This window comes from Oncorhynchus mykiss, chromosome 16 (assembly GCF_013265735.2).
Source record: "Oncorhynchus mykiss isolate Arlee chromosome 16, USDA_OmykA_1.1, whole genome shotgun sequence".
In the NCBI taxonomy this organism is placed as follows: domain Eukaryota; kingdom Metazoa; phylum Chordata; class Actinopteri; order Salmoniformes; family Salmonidae; genus Oncorhynchus; species Oncorhynchus mykiss.
In genome coordinates, this window is record NC_048580.1 from 23,580,051 (window position 1) to 23,600,567 (window position 20,517).

Sequence of the window (20,517 nt, forward strand, 5' to 3'; positions counted from 1 at the left end):
ATCATTTTTTTTTTTTGTAAATTGATATTTGCTATCGTAAATGTTAGCAACACCTCCGCCTTTGCGGGATGCACGGGGGATATGGTCGCTAGTGTAGCCAGGAGGTGAGGCCTCATTTAACACAGTAAATTCATCAGGCTTAAGCCATGTTTCAGTCAGGCCAATCACATCAAGATTATGATCAGTGATTAGTTCATTGACTATAATTGCCTTTGAAGTAAGGGATCTAACATTAAGTAGCCCTATTTTAAGATGTGAGGTATCATGATCTCTTTCAATAATGACAGGAATGGAGGTGGTCTTTATCCTAGTGAGATTGTGTTAGTGTTTAAATACTGGAGAGTTGAGACCAAATCACGGATGCTGGACAGAGTGGATTTCAGTTGTAACAAAAGACAGTTTTAATGAGTCAGAGATATCTTGTCCCGCAGTTTTACGTGCACAGATCTAGTTCATACAACTCGGCAAGGAGTCAGGTGAAAAAGAGGCCTTATACAACGGTTACATTCATTTTTATACATAGAATAAAGTAGGTGGAGTCTTGTCGTTTCGGTCTTCTTGACTGGTCGGAGGGTTGGAGGCGGGCCTTGCTCTAGCCAGAGCGGGCCCCATTGGTGCACAGCAAAAGTCCTTTGCTCTTGGGACCGGCCAGTAGAGGGAGATGAGATGTGTGTGTATACAAGGAGATATCTGTGTGTCTGGAAATCTGATACAGGAGAGCAGAGGGGGTCGTGAAAGAAGAGAACAGAGGGGGTCAGTCTTATGGCTGGGTGTATGTGTTCTTACGACGGAATGTCTTTGTTTATATGAGCTATGTGTATGAATATTTATATAACAATTGCTAAGGCGAACACCGCCATGTTTAGTTTTGCCCAACCTAGGTCGAGGCACAGACACGGTCTCAATGGTGATAGCTGAGCTGACTACACTGACTGTGCTAGTGGCAGACTCCACTATGCTGGCAGGCTGGCCAACAGCCTGCTGCCTGGCCTGCACCCTATTTCATTGTGGAGCTAGAGGAGTTAGAGCCCTGTCTATGTTGGTAGATAAAATGAGAGCACCCCTCCAGCTAGGATGGAGTCCGTCACTCCTCAGCAGGTCAGGCTTGGTCCTGTTTGTGGGTGAGTCCCAGAAAGAGGGCCAATTATCTACAAATTCTATCTTTTGGGAGGGGCAGAAAACAGTTTTCAACCAGCGATTGAGTTGTGAGACTGCTGTAGAGCTCATCACTCCCCCTAACTGGGAGGGGGCCAGAGACAATTACTCGATGCCGACACATCTTTCTAGCTGATTTACATGCTGAAGCTATGTTGCGCTTGGTGATCTCTGACTGTTTCATCCTAACATCGTTGGTGCCGACGTGGATAACAATATCTCTATACTCTCTACATTCGCCAGTTTTAGCTTTAGCCAGCACCATCTTCAGATTAGCCTTAACGTCGGTAGCCCTGCCCCCTGGTAAACAGTGTATGATCGCTGGATGATTTGTTTTAAGTCTAATACTGCGGGTAATGGAGTCGCCAATGACTAGAGTTTTCAATTTGTCAGAGCTAATGGTGGGAAGCTTCGGCGTCTAAGACCCCGTAACGGGAGGAGTAGAGACCAGAGAAGGCTCGGCCTCTGACTCTGACCCGCTGCTTAATGGGGAAAACCGGTTGAAAGTTTCTGTCGGCTGAATGAGCGACACCGGTTGAGCGTTCCTACAGCATTTCCTTCCAGAAACCGTGAGAAAGTTGTCCGGCTGCGGGGACTGTGCGAGGGGATTTATACTACTATCTGTACTTACTGGTGGCACAGACGCTGTTTCATCCTTTCCTACACTGAAATTACCCTTGCCTAGCGATTGCGTCTGAAGCTGGGCTTGTAGCACAGCTATCCTCGCCGTAAGGCGAGTACAGCGACTGCAATTAGAAGGCATCATGTTAATGTTATTACTTACTTCGGCTGTTGGAGGTCCTGACGAATCGTGTCCAGATAAAGCGTCCGGAGTGAAAAAGTTGAGGAAAAAAATATATATATATAAACGGTAATTAAAAAGTAAAAACCGTAAATTTGTCAGGTAGCAAAACAGGTTGGCAACAAAACGCACAGCAACTCGAAAACAAGTCTGCAAGTTGAACTGGGTCTTGATGAAGTAGGAGCCGCCGCTGCCTCCCGTGTCCTCAATCTTGCCCTTCTCGACATCCATACTGACCCATAACAGAAAAAAGTGCGTTAAAACTCATACCCCCAAGTGTTTATTTCTTGAGGGCTATGAAAGAAACTGGTGCAACATCTACAGCTGCTAACACCCACATTTAAAAACAAATCTAAGGCCAGTATGCAAAGACAAAACAATCTGCAGATTTCTCATGCTAGTGACTAGTTGGAGGCAAATGATCATGCAGAGACAACGGATTAAGCTGTCAAAAGCTGACCAACTCCAGTTATTTGTGTAAGTACAAAAGAGTACCACAGTATTAGTCATAATAACCATAAAACATAGCGGTCAAACAAGGAAATGGTTCCAACCGTATTTCCGCCATTCATTTTTCCCCATAGGGAATTTCAGAAACACCTAAAATAATGGATGTGTTTCATGTAGGCTTACCCTTGTGTGACTTTTCAATAACTGTGTAAATATCTGTAGGACAAGGTGACTTATCAATATATTTGCCTGTATTTAGCCACCCAAAATAAAATGCAAATGAGTTGTTAATGTGGCTATCGTAAAGAACTACAAACGCCATGATGATCTGGACGAGACTGCCGAGGCAAAGGTAAGAATCTCTGAATTAACTATGTTAGCTAAATTTAGTCATGAATTAATAGGCAAAATGCCTTTAAATTGACAATTCAAAGAGTTCAGTAATATGTTTCACCTCAAAGAAAAGTGGCATGTTTAAATATGAGATGAGGGCAAGCAGTTCAACACAGGTAGGTCACATTCACCATTTTGGACAGCATATTATGGTCTATTATGACATCACATCCACATACAGTGGGGCAAAAAAGTATTTAGTCAGCCACCAATTGTGCAAGTTCTCCCACTTAAAAAGATGAGAGAGGCCTGTAATTTACATCATAGGTACACTTCAACTATGCCATCAAAATGAGAGAAAATAATCAAAAAAATCACATTGTAGGATTTTTTAAATTTAATTTATTTGCAAATTTCACACACTGTTGCTGGTATTTTGGCCCATTCCTCCATGCAGATCTCCTCTAGAGCAATGATGTTTTGGGGCTGTTGCTGGGCAACACAGACTTTCAACTCCCTCCAAAGATTTTCTATGGGGTTGAGATCTGGAGACTGGCTAGGCCACTCCAGGACCTTGAAATGCTTCTTACGAAGCCACTCCTTCGTTGCCCGGGCGGTCTGTTTGGGATAATTGTCATGCTGAAAGACCCAGCCACGTTTCATCTTCAATGCCCTTGCTGATGGAAGGAGGTTTTCACTCAAAATCTCACGATACATGGTCCCATTCATTCTTTCCTTTACATGGATCAGTCGTCCTGGTCCCTTTGCAGAAAAACAGCCCCAAAGCATGATGTTTCCACCCCCATGCTTCACAGTAGGTATGGTGTTCTTTGGATGCAACTCAGCATTCTTTGTCCTCCAAACACGACGAGTTGAGGTTTTACCAAAAAGTTATATTTTGGTTTCATCTGACCATATGACATTCTCCCAATCTTCTTCTGGATCATCCAAATGCTCTCTAGCAAACTTCAGGCGGGCCTGGACATGTACTGGCTTAAGCAGGGGGACACGTCTGGCACTGCAGGATTTGAGTCCCTGGCGGCGTAGTGTGTTACTGATGGTAGGCTTTGTTACTTTGGTCCCAGCTCTCTGCAGGTCATTCACTAGGTCCCCCCATGTGGTTATGGGAATTTTGCTCACAGTTCTTGTGATCATTTTGACCCCACGGAGTGAGATCTTGCGTGGAGCCCCAGAACGAGGGAGATTATCAGTGGTCTTGTATGTCTTCCATTACCTAATAATTGCTCCCACCGTTGATTTCTTCAAACCAAGCTGCTTACCTATTGCAGATTCAGTCTTCCCAGCCTGGTGCAGGTCTACAATTTTGTTTCTGGTGTCCTTTGACAGCTCTTTGGTCTTGGCCATAGTGGAGTTTGGAGTGTGACTGTTTGAGGTTGTGTACAGGTGTCTTTTATACTGATAACAAGTTCAAACAGGTGCCTTTAATACAGGTAACGAGTGGAGGACAGAGGAGCCTCTTAATTAACCTCTTAGAGCTCCCCCCTACTTTGTGCAATTTCTGCCTGAAGACAAACCCCAATCTAACAGCCTGTAGATCAGGCACAGAACCAAGGTAATGCATATTCTTGGTCCATTTGAAAGAAAACACTCTGAAGTTTGTGTAAATGTGAATTGAATGTAGGAGAATATAACACAATAGATCTGGTTTAGATAAAACAATGGAAAAAAACATACAATTTTTTTTTGTATCATCATTTTTAAAATGAACAAGATAAAATAAACGTTCAGATAGGAAGATGGGGATAATTTCAGTGAAAAATATAAGAGGGCAACAGTACTTGTGCAAAGTTTCAGAATGATAACTTCCAAAATGAGTGTGCTACATGACATTTATCATGAAGTCACCCAGGTGTACCACACAAGTAGCCCAAATGTACCCAAGTGGCCAAATTGGTGAAGGTATACATTTTGAAACAAATAACTATATACAAAATGCCAAAATGGTATTCTAACACACGCCCCCAAAAAATGGAGAAAAAAATATGGGAAAAAAAATATGAAGAAAATAATACGTACATTTACAAAATAACATGGGTAACTATTTACACACTTTCAATATACCCCCCTAATTTATTTATATAGCCCTTCGTACATCAGCTAATATCTCAAAGTGCTGTACAGAAACCCAGCCTAAAACCCCAAACAGCAAGCAATGCAGGTGTAGAAGCACGGTGGCTAGGAAAAACTCCCTAGAAAGGCCAAAACCTAGGAAGAAACCTAGAGAGGAACCAGGCTATGAGGGGTCGCCAGTCGTCTTCTGGCTGTGCTGGGTGGAGATTATAACAGAACAGGCCGAGATTTTCAAACGTTCATAGATGACCAGTAGGGTCAAATAATAATAATCACAGTAGTTGTAGAGGATGCAACAGGACAGCACCTCAAGAGTGAATGTGAACAGTTTAGGGTTCCATAGCCGCAGGCAGAACAGTTGAAACTGGAACAGCAGCAAGGCCAGGTGGACTGGGGACAGCAAGGAGTCATCATGCCAGGTAGTCCTGACGCATGGTCCAGGGCTCAGGTCCTCCGAGAGAGAGAAAGAGAGAATTAGAGAGAGCATACTTAAATTCACACAGGACACCGGATAAGACAGAAGAACTACTCCAGATATAACAAACTGACCCTAGCCCCCCGACACATAAACTACTGCAGCATAAATACTGGAGGCTGAGACATGAGGGGTCAGGAGACACTGTGGCCCCATCCTTTGAGACCCCTGGACAGGGCCAAACAGGAAGGATATAACATCACTTTGCCAAAGCTTTACACAATATTGTGCTGCTGAGGTATAATAAACAGATACAGTGCCTTGCGAAAGTATTCGGCCCCCTTGAACTTTGCGACCTTTTGCCACATTTCAGGCTTCAAACATAAAGATCTAAAACTGTATTTTTTTGTGAAGAATCAACAACAAGTGGGTGTAAGGGCGTTCGTCTGTAGGAGGAAGAGAAGCGGACCAAAGCGCAGCGTGGTGGTTATTCATGTTTTAATAAATCACTACACATGAACAAACTAACAAAAACAAGAAATGTGAAAACGCAAAACAGTCCTATCCTGTGACACCAAACACAGTGACAGGAACAATCACCCACAAACACACAGTGAAACCCAGGCTACCTAAGTATGATTCTCAATCAGAGACAACTAATGACACCTGCCTCTGATTGAGAACCATACTAGGCCGAAAACATAGAAATGCCCCAAAACATAGAAAAACAAACAGACTGCCCACCCAACTCACGCCCTGACCATACTAAATAAATACAAAACAACAGAAATAGAGGTCAGAACGTGACAGTACCCCCCCCCCCAAAGGTGCGGACTCCGGCTGCAAAACCTTGACCTATAGGGGAGGGTCTGGGTGGGCGTCTGTCCGCGGTGGCGGCTCTGGCGCGGGACGCGGACCCCATTTCACCATTGTCTTAGTCCGCCTTATTGTCCGCCTCCCTGGCTTACTCACCATGACCACCCCTCTCAATGACCCCACTGGACAGAGGGGCTGCTCGGGACAGAGGGGCAGCTCGGGACAGAGGTGAAGCAGCTGCTCGGGACAGAGGGACAACTGCTCGGGACAGAGGGACAACTGCTCGGGACAGAGGGGCGATAGCAGCTCGGGACAGAGGGGCGATAGCAGCTCGGGACAGAGGGGCGGCAGCTGCTCGGGACAGAGGGGCGGCAGCAGCTTGGGACAGAGGGGCGACAGCAGCTTGGGACAGAGGGGCGACAGCTGCTCTGGACAGAGGGGCGGCAGCTGCTCGGGACAGAGGGGCGGCAGCAGCTTGGGACAGAGGGGCGACAGCTGCTCTGGACAGAGGGGCAGCTGCTCGGGCGGCCCCTGGCTGACTGACGGCACTGGCGGCCCCTGGCTTACTTGCGGCCCCTGGCTGACTGGCGGCACTGGCGGCCCCTGGCTTACTGGCGGCCCCTGGCTTACTGGCGGCACTGGCGGCCCCTGGCTGACTGGCGGCACTGGCGGCCCCTGGCTGACTGGCGGCACTGGCGGCCCCTGGCTGACTGGCGGCACTGGCGGTCCCTGGCTGACTGGCGGCACTGGCGGCCCCTGGCTGACTGGCGGCACTGGCGGCCCCTGGCTGACTGGCGGCACTGGCGGCCCCTGGCTGACTGGCGGCACTGGCGGCCCCTGGCTGACTGGCGGCACTGGCGGCCCCTGGCTGACGGGCGGCACTGGCGGCCCTGGGCAGACGGGCGGCACTGGCGGCGCTGGGCAGACGGGCGGCACTGGCGGCGCTGGGCAGACGGGCGGCACTGGCGGCGCTGGGCAGACGGGCGGCGCTGGCGGCGCTGGGCAGACGGGCGGCGTTGGTGGCGCTGGGCAGACGGGCGGCGTTGGTGGCGCTGGGCAGACGGGCGGCGTTGGCGGCGCTGGGCAGACGGGAGGCTCAGCTGGCGCTGGGCAGACGGGAAGCTCAGCTGGCGCTGGGCAGACGGGAAGCTCAGCTGGCGCTGGGCAGACGGGAAGCTCAGCTGGCGCTGGGCAGACGGGAAGCTCAGCTGGCGCTGGGCAGACGGGATGCTCAGCTGGCGCTGGGCAGACGGGAAGCTCAGCTGGCGCTGGGCAGACGGGAAGCTCAGCTGGCGCTGGGCAGACGGGAAGCTCCGGCAACGCTGGAGAAAAGGAAGGCCCTGGTAGCGCCGGAGAGGCGGGAGACTCCGGCAGCGGCGCCGGACAGGCGGGAGGCTCCGGCAGCGGCGCCGGACAGGCGGGAGGGTCCGGCAGAGGCGCCGGACAGGTGGGAGGCTCCGGCAGCGCTGGAGAGGAGGAAGCCCCTGTAAGGATGGGCCGGAGAGACCGCCTGGTACGGGGGGCTGCCACCGGAGGGCTGGTGCGTGGAGGTGGTGACGGATAGACCTGGCCGTGAAGGCGTACTGGAGATCTTGAGAGCAGGGCTGGCACCAACCGCCCTGGCTGGATCTTCACCCTAGCCCGGCAGATGTGGGGAGCTGGGATGTAGCGCACCGGGCTAAGCACGCGTACTGGGGACACCGTGCGCACAACTGCATAACACGGTGCCTGACCAGCACCACGCCCGCCACAGTTAGCACTGCTAGGAGCACTGTAGTGCTGAGATGGCACAGGACGTGCAAGGCTAGGGAGATGCACAGGAGGCCTGGTGCGTGAGGCTGGCACAGTCTTCACCAGACCCCTCGCACGCACCTCAGGATGAGTATGGAGAGCTGACCCCGGTGCCATTAAATCCCTGACACGCTCCGTCGGGCGAATGTCGTGCCTCATGCACCAAACCAGCAAGTCCCTCATATCACTCTCCTCCAATTTCCCCATTAACTCCTTCACAGTCTCTGCTTCGCTCACCTCCAACACCAGCTCTGGTTCTGAGCTCCTCCTTGGCTCCTCATGATAAACGGGGGGAGTTGGCTCAGGTCTGACTCCTGACTCTGCCACACTCCCCCTGTGCCCCCCCCCAAGAAATTTTTGGGGCTGACTCTCGGGCTTCCGTCCGCACCGCCGTGCTTGCTTCTCAGAATGCCGCCTCTCTGCTTTTGCTGCCTCCAGCTCGGCCTTGGGGCGGCAATATTCTCCTGGCTTAGCCCAGGGTCCTCTCCCGTCGAGGATTTCCTCCCATGTCCAGAATTCCTTACTACGTATCTCCTGCTGCCGCTGTTGCTTCTCCTGCTGCTCCTGCCTGTTGACACGCTGCTTGGTCCTGTTGTGGTGGGTGATTCTGTAAGGGCGTTCGTCTGTAGGAGGAAGAGAAGCGGACCAAAGCGCAGCGTGGTGGTTATTCATGTTTTAATAAATCACTACACATGAACAAACTAACAAAAACAAGAAATGTGAAAACGCAAAACAGTCCTATCCTGTGACACCAAACACAGTGACAGGAACAATCACCCACAAACACACAGTGAAATGAAACCCAGGCTACCTAAGTATGATTCTCAATCAGAGACAACTAATGACACCTGCCTCTGATTGAGAACCATACTAGGCCGAAAACATAGAAATGCCCCAAAACATAGAAAAACAAACATAGACTGCCCACCCAACTCACGCCCTGACCATACTAAATAAATACAAAACAACAGAAATAGAGGTCAGAACGTGACAGTGGGACACAATCATGAAGTGGAACGACATTTATTGGATATTTCAAACTTTTTTAACAAATCAAAAACTGAAAAATTGGGTGTGCAAAATTATTCAGCCCCCTTAAGTTAATACTTTGTAGCGCCACCTTTTGCTGCGATTACAGCTGTAAGTCACTTGGGGTACATCATTTCATCATATTACATTTTTAGATATTGCTTCTAAAATTTAAAAAAATCACAAATAATATTTTATACTATTAATTTCAAACAAGGGCATTAGCATGAGAAGAACTTACCAGTCCAAAACGGTGACATTGTTCCTCTTCTGCAGGCACCATTACAGATTATACATAGTGGCAACAACGGTGTCCTCTCCTCTCAAAAAATATTCCTCCACTAAATGAATCGTCCTACAACAACCTCTGTCTCACTTTTCCGATCAATTTCTTCTAAAATTGTGTGTACATCTGTATATCTAGACTTAGATTTAGCTTTCCCTGACTTAGTCGCCATACTGATTGATATATAAACAGCTGAATCTGCGCGTTTACCAAAACAACGCTGTGCGTAAAATGCGTAGCTCCTTCCGGAATAAAACTTCAATAGCGAATTACTCTCTTTACCGGAGTTTATGACATGAGTTGGTCTTCCAACACACAACCATTGCATACTGCTGTTTACCTCAGCTCATTGGCTATCTACCCAGCTAGATTTCAAGACGATCATTGGTCATTGGGTTAAAATACAGTCAATCAATGAAACAGTGGTCATATCAATGGTGCACAGTGATGTCATTACTTGTTGTCTTCAAATCAGTTTCTTTCAGTCAATACGTCCCGCGAAATGGCCACTCAGGTTTGGTTGTGTTACAAACAAACCAGTTGATTGCAATGTAACCAAACATGATTAGAAAGGTCACGTTCTGTGTGGGATATTTACCTGGAATGTGTCGTCGAAAATGGAATGAGACGGAATTCACGACACAAGCGGATCACAAAATGTTAATTGTTAGGCTATAAAAACAGATTTGATCAAACAAAAGATCATTAATTGTGTAACAATGAGCATTGGGATTGCAAACAGAAAAAGATCGTCAAAGGTAAACGATTTATTTTAATGCAGTATGAGATTTTGTTATGCCTGTGCTGGTTGAAATGGTTGTTTTTTTATGGGGCTCTATCCTCAGATAATCGCATCGTATTCTTTCGCAGTAAATCATTTTTCAAATCTGACAACGCAGTTGGATTAGCAAGATTCTAGGCTTTCGATACAAGTGAGACACTTGTATTTTCATGAATGTTTAATATGACTATTTATGTAGCGATCACCATATGTTGTGGAATTTCAGCCCGCTACCGGGTTTGTGCTCAGAGAGGTTAAGACTATTGACAACCTGAGGATTAATTATAAACATCGTTTGACATGTTTCGACAAACTTTATCGGTACCATGAGGATGTCTTCAGACTAAGCTGTTTTGGCTCTGTGAGTGTTTTGTCCAAAGGTCGAACATGTCATGGAAAGTCAAGGAAAATGCAAGTTCAGAAAGACAGCATAGTGAAGAAAGGTGAACATAAAAGCACCGTCCGAACAGGGACTTGAACCCTGAACCCTCAGATGAAAAGTCTGAAGCTCTACCGACTGAGCTATCCGGGCTCTCCTTTTGCTTATTGTCATACACCTAACCTGCCGGGCAGAGGCACGTTCTGACGAGGGGGCATTGTCAGATGGTACATTTCCTCAGAGAACCAGGTCTTCATTCCAAATGATACAGTCAACAAAATCTGAACTAGGCATCCCCTCCAAAAAACACATTGTACAAGACCTTGTGGCGCAAAGGTAGCGTGTCTGACTCCCGATCAGAAGGTTGCGTGATCAAATCACGTCGTGGTCAGGGATTATATGTGTGCAATCTCTGCCTTCTTTACACAACGAAGTCAATGAATCAGCACAAGAACCAATGTGGCTTTACAGAAACCACCAAACCAATGCTGCTTAAGATCACAATTGTCTCTCACAGAAGCATGGCACACTGCAAATTCCTAAATAACATGATGCTGTGTGATTGACAGTCTTCGAACAGGGAGTTGAACTCCTTTTGGCTTGGAGGCAGTATTTCGGCATATGGATGAGAAGCGTGCCCTGTTACTCAGGCCCAGAAGCTCGGATATGCATATAATTGGTAGATGTGGATATAAAACACTCTAAAGTTTCCAAAACTGTTAAAATCCTGTCTGTGAGTATAACAGAACTGATACGGCAGGCGAAAACCTGAGGAAAATCATTCCAGGAAGTGCGATTTTTTTTTGATGTGGGTAGTTTTCAATTGAATGCTTATTGAGTTTCTAATGGGTTCGGACCCAGATTGCAGTTCCTATGGCTTCCACTAGATGTCAACAGTCTTTAGACATTGTTTCAGGCTTCTTTTCTGAAAAATTACGAAGAACGAGACCTTTCTGTCAGTGCTTAGGAAGCATGCAGTGCTGGTTTGGGAGCGTGACCGTTGTTTTTCCTTTCTATTGAATACGCTATTGTCCGGTTGAAATGTTATCAATTATTAAGACAATAGACAACCTGAGGATTCATTTTAACATCGTTTGACATGTTTCTACAAACTTTAGCGGTACTATGAGGATGTCTTCAGACTAAGCTGTTTTGGCTCTGTGAGTGTTTTGTCCTCAGGTCGAACATGTCATGGAAAGTCAAGGAAAATGCAAGTTCAGAAAGACAGCGTAGTGAAGAAAGGTGAACATTAAAGGAGCGCCCGAGCAGGGACTTGAACCCTGGACCCTCAGATTAAAAGTCTGATGCTCTACCGACTGAGCTATCCGGGCTCTGCTTTTGCTTATTTTCATACACCTAATCCGCCGGGCAGAGGCACGTGCAGACGAAGGGGCATTGTCAGATGGTACATTTCCCCAGAGAACCAGGTCTTCATTCCAAATGATACAGTCAACGAAATCTGAACTAGGCATCCCCTCCAAAAAACACATTGTACAAGACCTCGTGCCGCAAAGGTAGCGTGTCTGACTCCAGATCAGAAGGTTGCGTGTTCAAATCACGTCGTGGTCAGGGATTTTATGTGTGCAACTCTGCCTTCTTTACACAGCGAAGTCAATGAATCAGCACAAGAACCCATGTGGCTTTACAGAAACCACCAAACCAATGCTGCTTAAGATCACAATTGTCTCTCACAGAAGCATGGCACACTGCAAATTCCTAAATAAGATGATGCTGTGTGATTGACAGACTTAAATCAGTCTTCGAACAGGGAGTTGAACTTCTGTTGGCTTGGAGGCAGTATTTCGGCATATGGATGAGAAGCGTGCCCTGTTACTCAGGCCCAGAAGCTCGGATATGCATATAATTGGTAGATGTGGATATAAAACACTCTAAAGTTTCCAAAACTGTTAAAATCCTGTCTGTGAGTATAACAGAACTGATACGGCAGGCGAAAACCTGAGGAAAATCATTCCAGGAAGTGCGATTTTTTTTTGATGTGGGTAGTTTTCAATTGAATGCTTATTGAGTTTCTAATGGGTTCGGACCCAGATTGCAGTTCCAATGGCTTCCACTAGATGTCAACAGTCTTTAGACATTGTTTCAGGCTTCTTTTCTGAAAAATTACGAAGAACGAGACCTTTCTGTCAGTGCTTAGGAAGCATGCAGTGCTGGTTTGGGAGCGTGACCGTTGTTTTTCCTTTCTATTGAATACGCTATTGTCCGGTTGAAATATTATCAATTATTAAGACAATAGACAACCTGAGGATTCATTTTAGCATCGTTTGACATGTTTCTACAAACTTTATCGGTACTATGAGGATGTCTTCAGACTAAGCTGTTTTGGCTCTGTGAGTGTTTTGTCCTCAGGTCGAACATGTCATGGAAAATGCAAGTTCAGAAAGACAGCGTAGTGAAGAAAGGTGAACATTAAAGGATCGCCCGAGCAGGGACTTGAACCCTGGACCCTCAGATTAAAAGTCTGATGCTCTCCCGACTGAGCTATCCGGGATCTGCTTTTGCTTATTTTCATACACCTAACCCGCCGGGCAGAGGCACGTGCTGACGAGGGGGCATTGTCAGATGGTACATTTCCCCAGAGAACCAGGTCTTCATTCCAAATGATACAGTCAACGAAATCTGAACTAGGCATCCCCTCCAAAAAACACATTGTACAAGACCTCGTGCCGCAAAGGTAGCGTGTCTGACTCCAGATCAGAAGGTTGCGTGTTCAAATCACGTCGTTGTCAGGGATTTTATGTGTGCAACTCTGCCTTCTTTACACAGCGAAGTCAATGAATCAGCACAAGAACCCATGTGGCTTTACAGAAACCACCAAACCAATGCTGCTTAAGATCACAATTGTCTCTCACAGAAGCATGGCACACTGCAAATTCCTAAATAAGATGATGCTGTGTGATTGACAGACTTAAATCAGTCTTCGAACAGGGAGTTGAACTTCTGTTGGCTTGGAGGCAGTATTTCGGCATATGGATGAGAAGCGTGCCCTGTTACTCAGGCCCAGAAGCTCGGATATGCATATAATTGGTAGATGTGGATATAAAACACTCTAAAGTTTCCAAAACTGTTAAAATCCTGTCTGTGAGTATAACAGAACTGATACGGCAGGCGAAAACCTGAGGAAAATCATTCCAGGAAGTGCGATTTTTTTTTGATGTGGGTAGTTTTCAATTGAATGCTTATTGAGTTTCTAATGGGTTCGGACCCAGATTGCAGTTCCTATGGCTTCCACTAGATGTCAACAGTCTTTAGACATTGTTTCAGGCTTCTGTTCTGAAAAATTACGAAGAAAGAGACCTTTCTGTCAGTGCTTAGGAAGCATGCAGTGCTGGTTTGGGAGCGTGACCGTTGTTTTTCCTTTCTATTGAATACGCTATTGTCCGGTTGAAATATTATCAATTATTAAGACAATAGACAACCTGAGGATTCATTTTAACATCGTTTGACATGTTTCTACAAACTTTATCGGTACTATGAGGATGTCTTCAGACTAAGCTGTTTTGGCTCTGTGAGTGTTTTGTCCTCAGGTCGAACATGTCATGGAAAGTCAAGGAAAATGCAAGTTCAGAAAGACAGCGTAGTGAAGAAAGGTGAACATTAAAGGATCGCCCGAACAGGGACTTGAACCCTCGACCCTCAGATTAAAAGTCTGATGCTCTACCGACTGAGCTATCCAGGCTCTGCTTTTGCTTATTTTCATACACCTAATCCGCCGGGCAGAGGCACGTGCAGACGAAGGGGCATTGTCAGATGGTACATTTCTACAGAGAACCAGGTCTTCATTCCAAATGATACAGTCAACGAAATCTGAACTAGGCATCCCCTCCAAAAAACACATTGTACAAGACCTCGTGCCGCAAAGGTAGCGTGTCTGACTCCAGATCAGAAGGTTGCGTGTTCAAATCACGTCGTGGTCAGGGATTTCATGCGTGCAACTCTGCCTTCTTTACACAGCGAAGTCAATGAATCAGCACAAGAACCAATGTGGCTTTACAGAAACCACCAAACCAATGTTGCTTAAGATCACAATTGTCTCTCACAGAAGCATGGCACACTGCAAATTCCTAAATAAGATGATGCTGTGTGATTGACAGACTTAAATCAGTCTTCGAACAGGGAGTTGAACTTCTTTTGGCTTGGAGGCAGTATTTCGGCATATGGATGAGAAGCGTGCCCTGTTACTCAGGCCCAGAAGCTCGGATATGCATATAATTGGTAGATGTGGATATAAAACACTCTAAAGTTTCCAAAACTGTTAAAATCCTGTCTGTGAGTATAACAGAACTGATACGGCAGGCGAAAACCTGAGGAAAATCATTCCAGGAAGTGCGATTTTTTTTTGATGTGGGTAGTTTTCAATTGAATGCTTATTGAGTTTCTAATGGGTTCGGACCCAGATTGCAGTTCCTATGGCTTCCACTAGATGTCAACAGTCTTTAGACATTGTTTCAGGCTTCTGTTCTGAAAAATTACGAAGAAAGAGACCTTTCTGTCAGTGCTTAGGAAGCATGCAGTGCTGGTTTGGGAGCGTGACCGTTGTTTTTCCTTTCTATTGAATACGCTATTGTCCGGTTGAAATATTATCAATTATTAAGACAATAGACAACCTGAGGATTCATTTTAACATCGTTTGACATGTTTCTACAAACTTTATCGGTACTATGAGGATGTCTTCAGACTAAGCTGTTTTGGCTCTGTGAGTGTTTTGTCCTCAGGTCGAACATGTCATGGAAAGTCAAGGAAAATGCAAGTTCAGAAAGACAGCGTAGTGAAGAAAGGTGAACATTAAAGGATTGCCCGAACAGGGACTTGAACCCTGGACCCTCAGATTAAAAGTCTGATGCTCTACCGACTGAGCTATCCGGGCTCTGCTTTTGCTTATTTTCATACACCTAATCCGCCGGGCAGAGGCACGTGCTGACGAGGGGGCATTGTCAGATGGTACATTTCCCCAGAGAACCAGGTCTTCATTCCAAATGATACAGTCAACGAAATCTGAACTAGGCATCCCCTCCAAAAAACACATTGTACAAGACCTCGTGCCGCAAAGGTAGCGTGTCTGACTCCAGATCAGAAGGTTGCGTGTTCAAATCACGTCGTGGTCAGGGATTTCATGCGTGCAACTCTGCCTTCTTTACACAGCGAAGTCAATGAATCAGCACAAGAACCAATGTGGCTTTACAGAAACCACCAAACCAATGTTGCTTAAGATCACAATTGTCTCTCACAGAAGCATGGCACACTGCAAATTCCTAAATAAGATGATGCTGTGTGATTGACAGACTTAAATCAGTCTTCGAACAGGGAGTTGAACTTCTTTTGGCTTGGAGGCAGTATTTTGGCATATGGATGAGAAGCGTGCCCTGTTACTCAGGCCCAGAAGCTCGGATATGCATATAATTGGTAGATGTGGATATAAAACACTCTAAAGTTTCCAAAACTGTTAAAATCCTGTCTGTGAGTATAACAGAACTGATACGGCAGGCGAAAACCTGAGGAAAATCATTCCAGGAAGTGCGATTTTTTTTTGATGTGGGTAGTTTTCAATTGAATGCTTATTGAGTTTCTAATGGGTTCGGACCCAGATTGCAGTTCCTATGGCTTCCACTAGATGTCAACAGTCTTTAGACATTGTTTCAGGCTTCTGTTCTGAAAAATTACGAAGAAAGAGACCTTTCTGTCAGTGCTTAGGAAGCATGCAGTGCTGGTTTGGGAGCGTGACCGTTGTTTTTCCTTTCTATTGAATACGCTATTGTCCGGTTGAAATATTATCAATTATTAAGACAATAGACAACCTGAGGATTCATTTTAACATCGTTTGACATGTTTCTACAAACTTTATCGGTACTATGAGGATGTCTTCAGACTAAGCTGTTTTGGCTCTGTGAGTGTTTTGTCCTCAGGTCGAACATGTCATGGAAAGTCAAGGAAAATGCAAGTTCAGAAAGACAGCGTAGTGAAGAAAGGTGAACATTAAAGGATCGCCCGAACAGGGACTTGAACCCTGGACCCTCAGATTAAAAGTCTGATGCTCTACCGACTGAGCTATCCGGGCTCTGCTTTTGCTTATTTTCATACACCTAATCCGCCGGGCAGAGGCACGTGCTGACGAGGGGGCATTGTCAGATGGTACATTTCCCCAGAGAACCAGGTCTTCATTCCAAATGATACAGTCAACGAAATCTGAACTAGGCATCCCCTCCAAAAAACACATTGTACAAGACCTCGTGCCGCAAAGGTAGCGTGTCTGACTCCAGATCAGAAGGTTGCGTGTTCAAATCACGTCGTGGTCAGGGATTTTATGCGTGCAACTCTGCCTTCTTTACACAGCGAAGTCAATGAATCAGCACAAGAACCAATGTGGCTTTACAGAAACCACCAAACCAATGTTGCTTAAGATCACAATTGTCTCTCACAGAAGCATGGCACACTGCAAATTCCTAAATAAGATGATGCTGTGTGATTGACAGACTTAAATCAGTATTCGAACAGGGAGTTGAATTTCTTTTGGCTTGGAGGCAGTATTTCGGCATATGGATGAGAAGCGTGCCCTGTTACTCAGGCCCAGAAGCTCGGATATGCATATAATTGGTAGATGTGGATATAAAACACTCTAAAGTTTCCAAAACTGTTAAAATCCTGTCTGTGAGTATAACAGAACTGATACGGCAGGCGAAAACCTGAGGAAAATCATTCCAGGAAGTGCGATTTTTTTTTGATGTGGGTAGTTTTCAATTGAATGCTTATTGAGTTTCTAATGGGTTCGGACCCAGATTGCAGTTCCTATGGCTTCCACTAGATGTCAACAGTCTTTAGACATTGTTTCAGGCTTCTGTTCTGAAAAATTACGAAGAAAGGGACCTTTCTGTCAGTGCTTAGGAAGCATGCAGTGCTGGTTTGGGAGCGTGACCGTTGTTTTTCCTTTCTATTGAATACGCTATTGTCCGGTTGAAATATTATCAATTATTAAGACAATAGACAACCTGAGGATTCATTTTAACATCGTTTGACATGTTTCTACAAACTTTATCGGTACTATGAGGATGTCTTCAGACTAAGCTGTTTTGGCTCTGTGAGTGTTTTGTCCTCAGGTCGAACATGTCATGGAAAGTCAAGGAAAATGCAAGTTCAGAAAGACAGCGTAGTGAAGAAAGGTGAACATTAAAGGATCACCCGAACAGGGACTTGAACCCTGGACCCTCAGATTAAAAGTCTGATGCTCTACCGACTGAGCTATCCGGGCTCTGCTTTTGCTTATTTTCATACACCTAATCCGCCGGGCAGAGGCACGTGCTGACGAGGGGGCATTGTCAGATGGTACATTTCCCCAGAGAACCAGGTCTTCATTCCAAATGATACAGTCAACGAAATCTGAACTAGGCATCCCCTCCAAAAAACACATTGTACAAGACCTAGTGGCGCAAAGGTAGCGTGTCTGACTCCAGATCAGAAGGTTGCGTGTTCAAATCACGTCATGGTCAGGGATTTTATGTGTGCAACTCTGCCTTCTTTACACAGCGAAGTCAATGAATCAGCACAAGAACCAATGTGGCTTTACAGAAACCACCAAACCAATGCTGCTTAAGATCACAATTGTCTCTCACAGAAGCATGGCACACTGCAAATTCCTAAATAAGATGATGCTGTGTGATTGACAGACTTAAATCAGTCTTCGAACAGGGAGTTGAACTTCTTTTGGCTTGGAGGCAGTATTTCGGCATATGGATGAGAAGCGTGCCCTGTTACTCAGGCCCAGAAGCTCGGATATGCATATAATTGGTAGATGTGGATATAAAACACTCAAAAGTTTCCAAAACTGTTAAAATCCTGTCTGTGAGTATAACAGAACTGATACGGCAGGCGAAAACCTGAGGAAAATCATTCCAGGAAGTGCGATTTGTTTTTGATGTGGGTAGTTTTCAATTGAATGCTTATTGAGTTTCTAATGGGTTCGGACCCAGATTGCAGTTCCTATGGCTTACACTAGATGTCAACAGTCTTTAGACATTGTTTCAGGCTTCTTTTCTGAAAAATTACGAAGAAAGAGACCTTTCTGTCAGTGCTTAGGAAGCATGCAGTGCTGGTTTGAGAGCGTGACCGTTGTTTTTCCTTTCTATTGAAAACGCTATTGTCCGGTTGAAATATTATCAATTATTAAGACAATAGACAACCTGAGGATTCATTTTAACATCGTTTGACATGTTTCTACAAACTTTATCGGTACTATGAGGATGTCTTCAGACTAAGCTGTTTTGGCTCTGTGAGTGTTTTGTCCTCAGGTCGAACATGTCATGGAAAGTCAAGGAAAATGCAAGTTCAGAAAGACAGCGTAGTGAAGAAAGGTGAACATTAAAGGATCGCCCGAACAGGGACTTGAACCCTGGACCCTCAGATTAAAAGTCTGATGCTCTACCGACTGAGCTATCCGGGCTCTGCTTTTGCTTATTTTCATACACCTAATCCGCCGGGCAGAGGCACGTGCTGACGAGGGGGCATTGTCAGATGGTACATTTCCCCAGAGAACCAGGTCTTCATTCCAAATGATACAGTCAACGAAATCTGAACTAGGCATCCCCTCCAAAAAACACATTGTACAAGACCTCGTGCCGCAAAGGTAGCGTGTCTGACTCCAGATCAGAAGGTTGCGTGTTCAAATCACGTCGTGGTCAGGGATTTTATGCATGCAACTCTGCGTTCTTTACACAGCGAAGTCAATGAATCAGCACAAGAACCAATGTGGCTTTACAGAAACCACCAAACCAATGTTGCTTAAGATCACAATTGTCTCTCACAGAAACATGGCACACTGCAAATTCCTAAATAAGATGATGCTGTGTGATTGACAGACTTAAATCAGTCTTCGAACAGGGAGTTGAACTTCTTTTGGCTTGGAGGCAGTATTTCGGCATATGGATGAGAAGCGTGCCCTGTTACTCAGGCCCAGAAGCTCGGATATGCATATAATTGGTAGATGTGGATATAAAACACTCAAAAGTTTCCAAAACTGTTAAAATCCTGTCTGTGAGTATAACAGAACTGATACGGCAGGCGAAAACCTGAGGAAAATCATTCCAGGAAGTGCGATTTGTTTTTGATGTGGGTAGTTTTCAATTGAATGCTTATTGAGTTTCTAATGGGTTCGGACCCAGATTGCAGTTCCTATGGCTTACACTAGATGTCAACAGTCTTTAGACATTGTTTCAGGCTTCTTTTCTGAAAAATTACGAAGAAAGAGACCTTTCTGTCAGTGCTTAGGAAGCATGCAGTGCTGGTTTGAGAGCGTGACCGTTGTTTTTCCTTTCTATTGAAAACGCTATTGTCCGGTTGAAATATTATCAATTATTAAGACAATAGACAACCTGAGGATTCATTTTAACATCGTTTGACATGTTTCTACAAACTTTATCGGTACTATGAGGATGTCTTCAGACTAAGCTGTTTTGGCTCTGTGAGTGTTTTGTCCTCAGGTCGAACATGTCATGGAAAGTCAAGGAAAATGCAAGTTCAGAAAGACAGCGTAGTGAAGAAAGGTGAACATTAAAGGATCGCCCGAACAGGGACTTGAACCCTGGACCCTCAGATTAAAAGTCTGATGCTCTACCGACTGAGCTATCCGGGCTCTGCTTTTGCTTATTTTCATACACCTAATCCGCCGGGCAGAGGCACGTGCTGACGAGGGGGCATTGTCAGATGGTACATTTCCCCAGAGAACCAGGTCTTCATTCCAAATGATACAGTCAACGAAATCTGAACTAGGCATCCCCTCCAAAAAACACATTGTACAAGACCTCGTGCCGCAAAGGTAGCGTGTCTGACTCCAGATCAGAAGGTTGCGTGTTCAAATCACGTCGTGGTCAGGGATTTTATGCGTGCAACTCTGCCTTCTTTACACAGCGAAGTCAATGAATCAGCACAAGAACCAATGTGGCTTTACAGAAACCACCAAACCAATGTTGCTTAAGATCACAATTGTCTCTCACAGAAGCATGGCACACTGCAAATTCCTAAATAAGATGATGCTGTGTGATTGACAGACTTAAATCAGTATTCGAACAGGGAGTTGAATTTCTTTTGGCTTGGAGGCAGTATTTCGGCATATGGATGAGAAGCGTGCCCTGTTACTCAGGCCCAGAAGCTCGGATATGCATATAATTGGTAGATGTGGATATAA

General features: G+C 45.6%; 17 non-coding genes across 17 annotated transcripts; 8 read left to right on the forward strand and 9 right to left on the reverse strand.

The window, feature by feature from the left end:
* Positions 1–10,408: 10,408 nt before the first annotated feature.
* Positions 10,409–10,481, reverse strand: trnak-uuu. Its single transcript has one exon. It is a non-coding gene; the product is annotated as a tRNA-Lys (tRNA).
* A 166-nt stretch (positions 10,482–10,647) lies between these two features.
* On the forward strand, positions 10,648–10,719 carry trnag-ccc. Its single transcript has one exon. It is a non-coding gene; the product is annotated as a tRNA-Gly (tRNA).
* Positions 10,720–11,586: 867 nt separating this feature from the next.
* Positions 11,587–11,659, reverse strand: trnak-uuu. Its single transcript has one exon. It is a non-coding gene; the product is annotated as a tRNA-Lys (tRNA).
* A 166-nt stretch (positions 11,660–11,825) lies between these two features.
* On the forward strand, positions 11,826–11,897 carry trnaw-cca. Its single transcript has one exon. It is a non-coding gene; the product is annotated as a tRNA-Trp (tRNA).
* An 867-nt stretch (positions 11,898–12,764) lies between these two features.
* trnak-uuu lies at positions 12,765–12,837 on the reverse strand. Its single transcript has one exon. It is a non-coding gene; the product is annotated as a tRNA-Lys (tRNA).
* A 1,115-nt stretch (positions 12,838–13,952) lies between these two features.
* On the reverse strand, positions 13,953–14,025 carry trnak-uuu. Its single transcript has one exon. It is a non-coding gene; the product is annotated as a tRNA-Lys (tRNA).
* A 166-nt stretch (positions 14,026–14,191) lies between these two features.
* On the forward strand, positions 14,192–14,263 carry trnaw-cca. The gene has a single exon. It is a non-coding gene; the product is annotated as a tRNA-Trp (tRNA).
* Positions 14,264–15,140: 877 nt separating this feature from the next.
* On the reverse strand, positions 15,141–15,213 carry trnak-uuu. Its single transcript has one exon. It is a non-coding gene; the product is annotated as a tRNA-Lys (tRNA).
* Positions 15,214–15,379: 166 nt separating this feature from the next.
* Positions 15,380–15,451, forward strand: trnaw-cca. The gene has a single exon. It is a non-coding gene; the product is annotated as a tRNA-Trp (tRNA).
* An 877-nt stretch (positions 15,452–16,328) lies between these two features.
* trnak-uuu lies at positions 16,329–16,401 on the reverse strand. Its single transcript has one exon. It is a non-coding gene; the product is annotated as a tRNA-Lys (tRNA).
* A 166-nt stretch (positions 16,402–16,567) lies between these two features.
* On the forward strand, positions 16,568–16,639 carry trnaw-cca. The gene has a single exon. It is a non-coding gene; the product is annotated as a tRNA-Trp (tRNA).
* An 877-nt stretch (positions 16,640–17,516) lies between these two features.
* Positions 17,517–17,589, reverse strand: trnak-uuu. Its single transcript has one exon. It is a non-coding gene; the product is annotated as a tRNA-Lys (tRNA).
* A 166-nt stretch (positions 17,590–17,755) lies between these two features.
* On the forward strand, positions 17,756–17,827 carry trnaw-cca. Its single transcript has one exon. It is a non-coding gene; the product is annotated as a tRNA-Trp (tRNA).
* Positions 17,828–18,704: 877 nt separating this feature from the next.
* On the reverse strand, positions 18,705–18,777 carry trnak-uuu. Its single transcript has one exon. It is a non-coding gene; the product is annotated as a tRNA-Lys (tRNA).
* Positions 18,778–18,943: 166 nt separating this feature from the next.
* trnaw-cca lies at positions 18,944–19,015 on the forward strand. The gene has a single exon. It is a non-coding gene; the product is annotated as a tRNA-Trp (tRNA).
* An 877-nt stretch (positions 19,016–19,892) lies between these two features.
* On the reverse strand, positions 19,893–19,965 carry trnak-uuu. Its single transcript has one exon. It is a non-coding gene; the product is annotated as a tRNA-Lys (tRNA).
* A 166-nt stretch (positions 19,966–20,131) lies between these two features.
* On the forward strand, positions 20,132–20,203 carry trnaw-cca. Its single transcript has one exon. It is a non-coding gene; the product is annotated as a tRNA-Trp (tRNA).
* Positions 20,204–20,517: the final 314 nt, after the last annotated feature.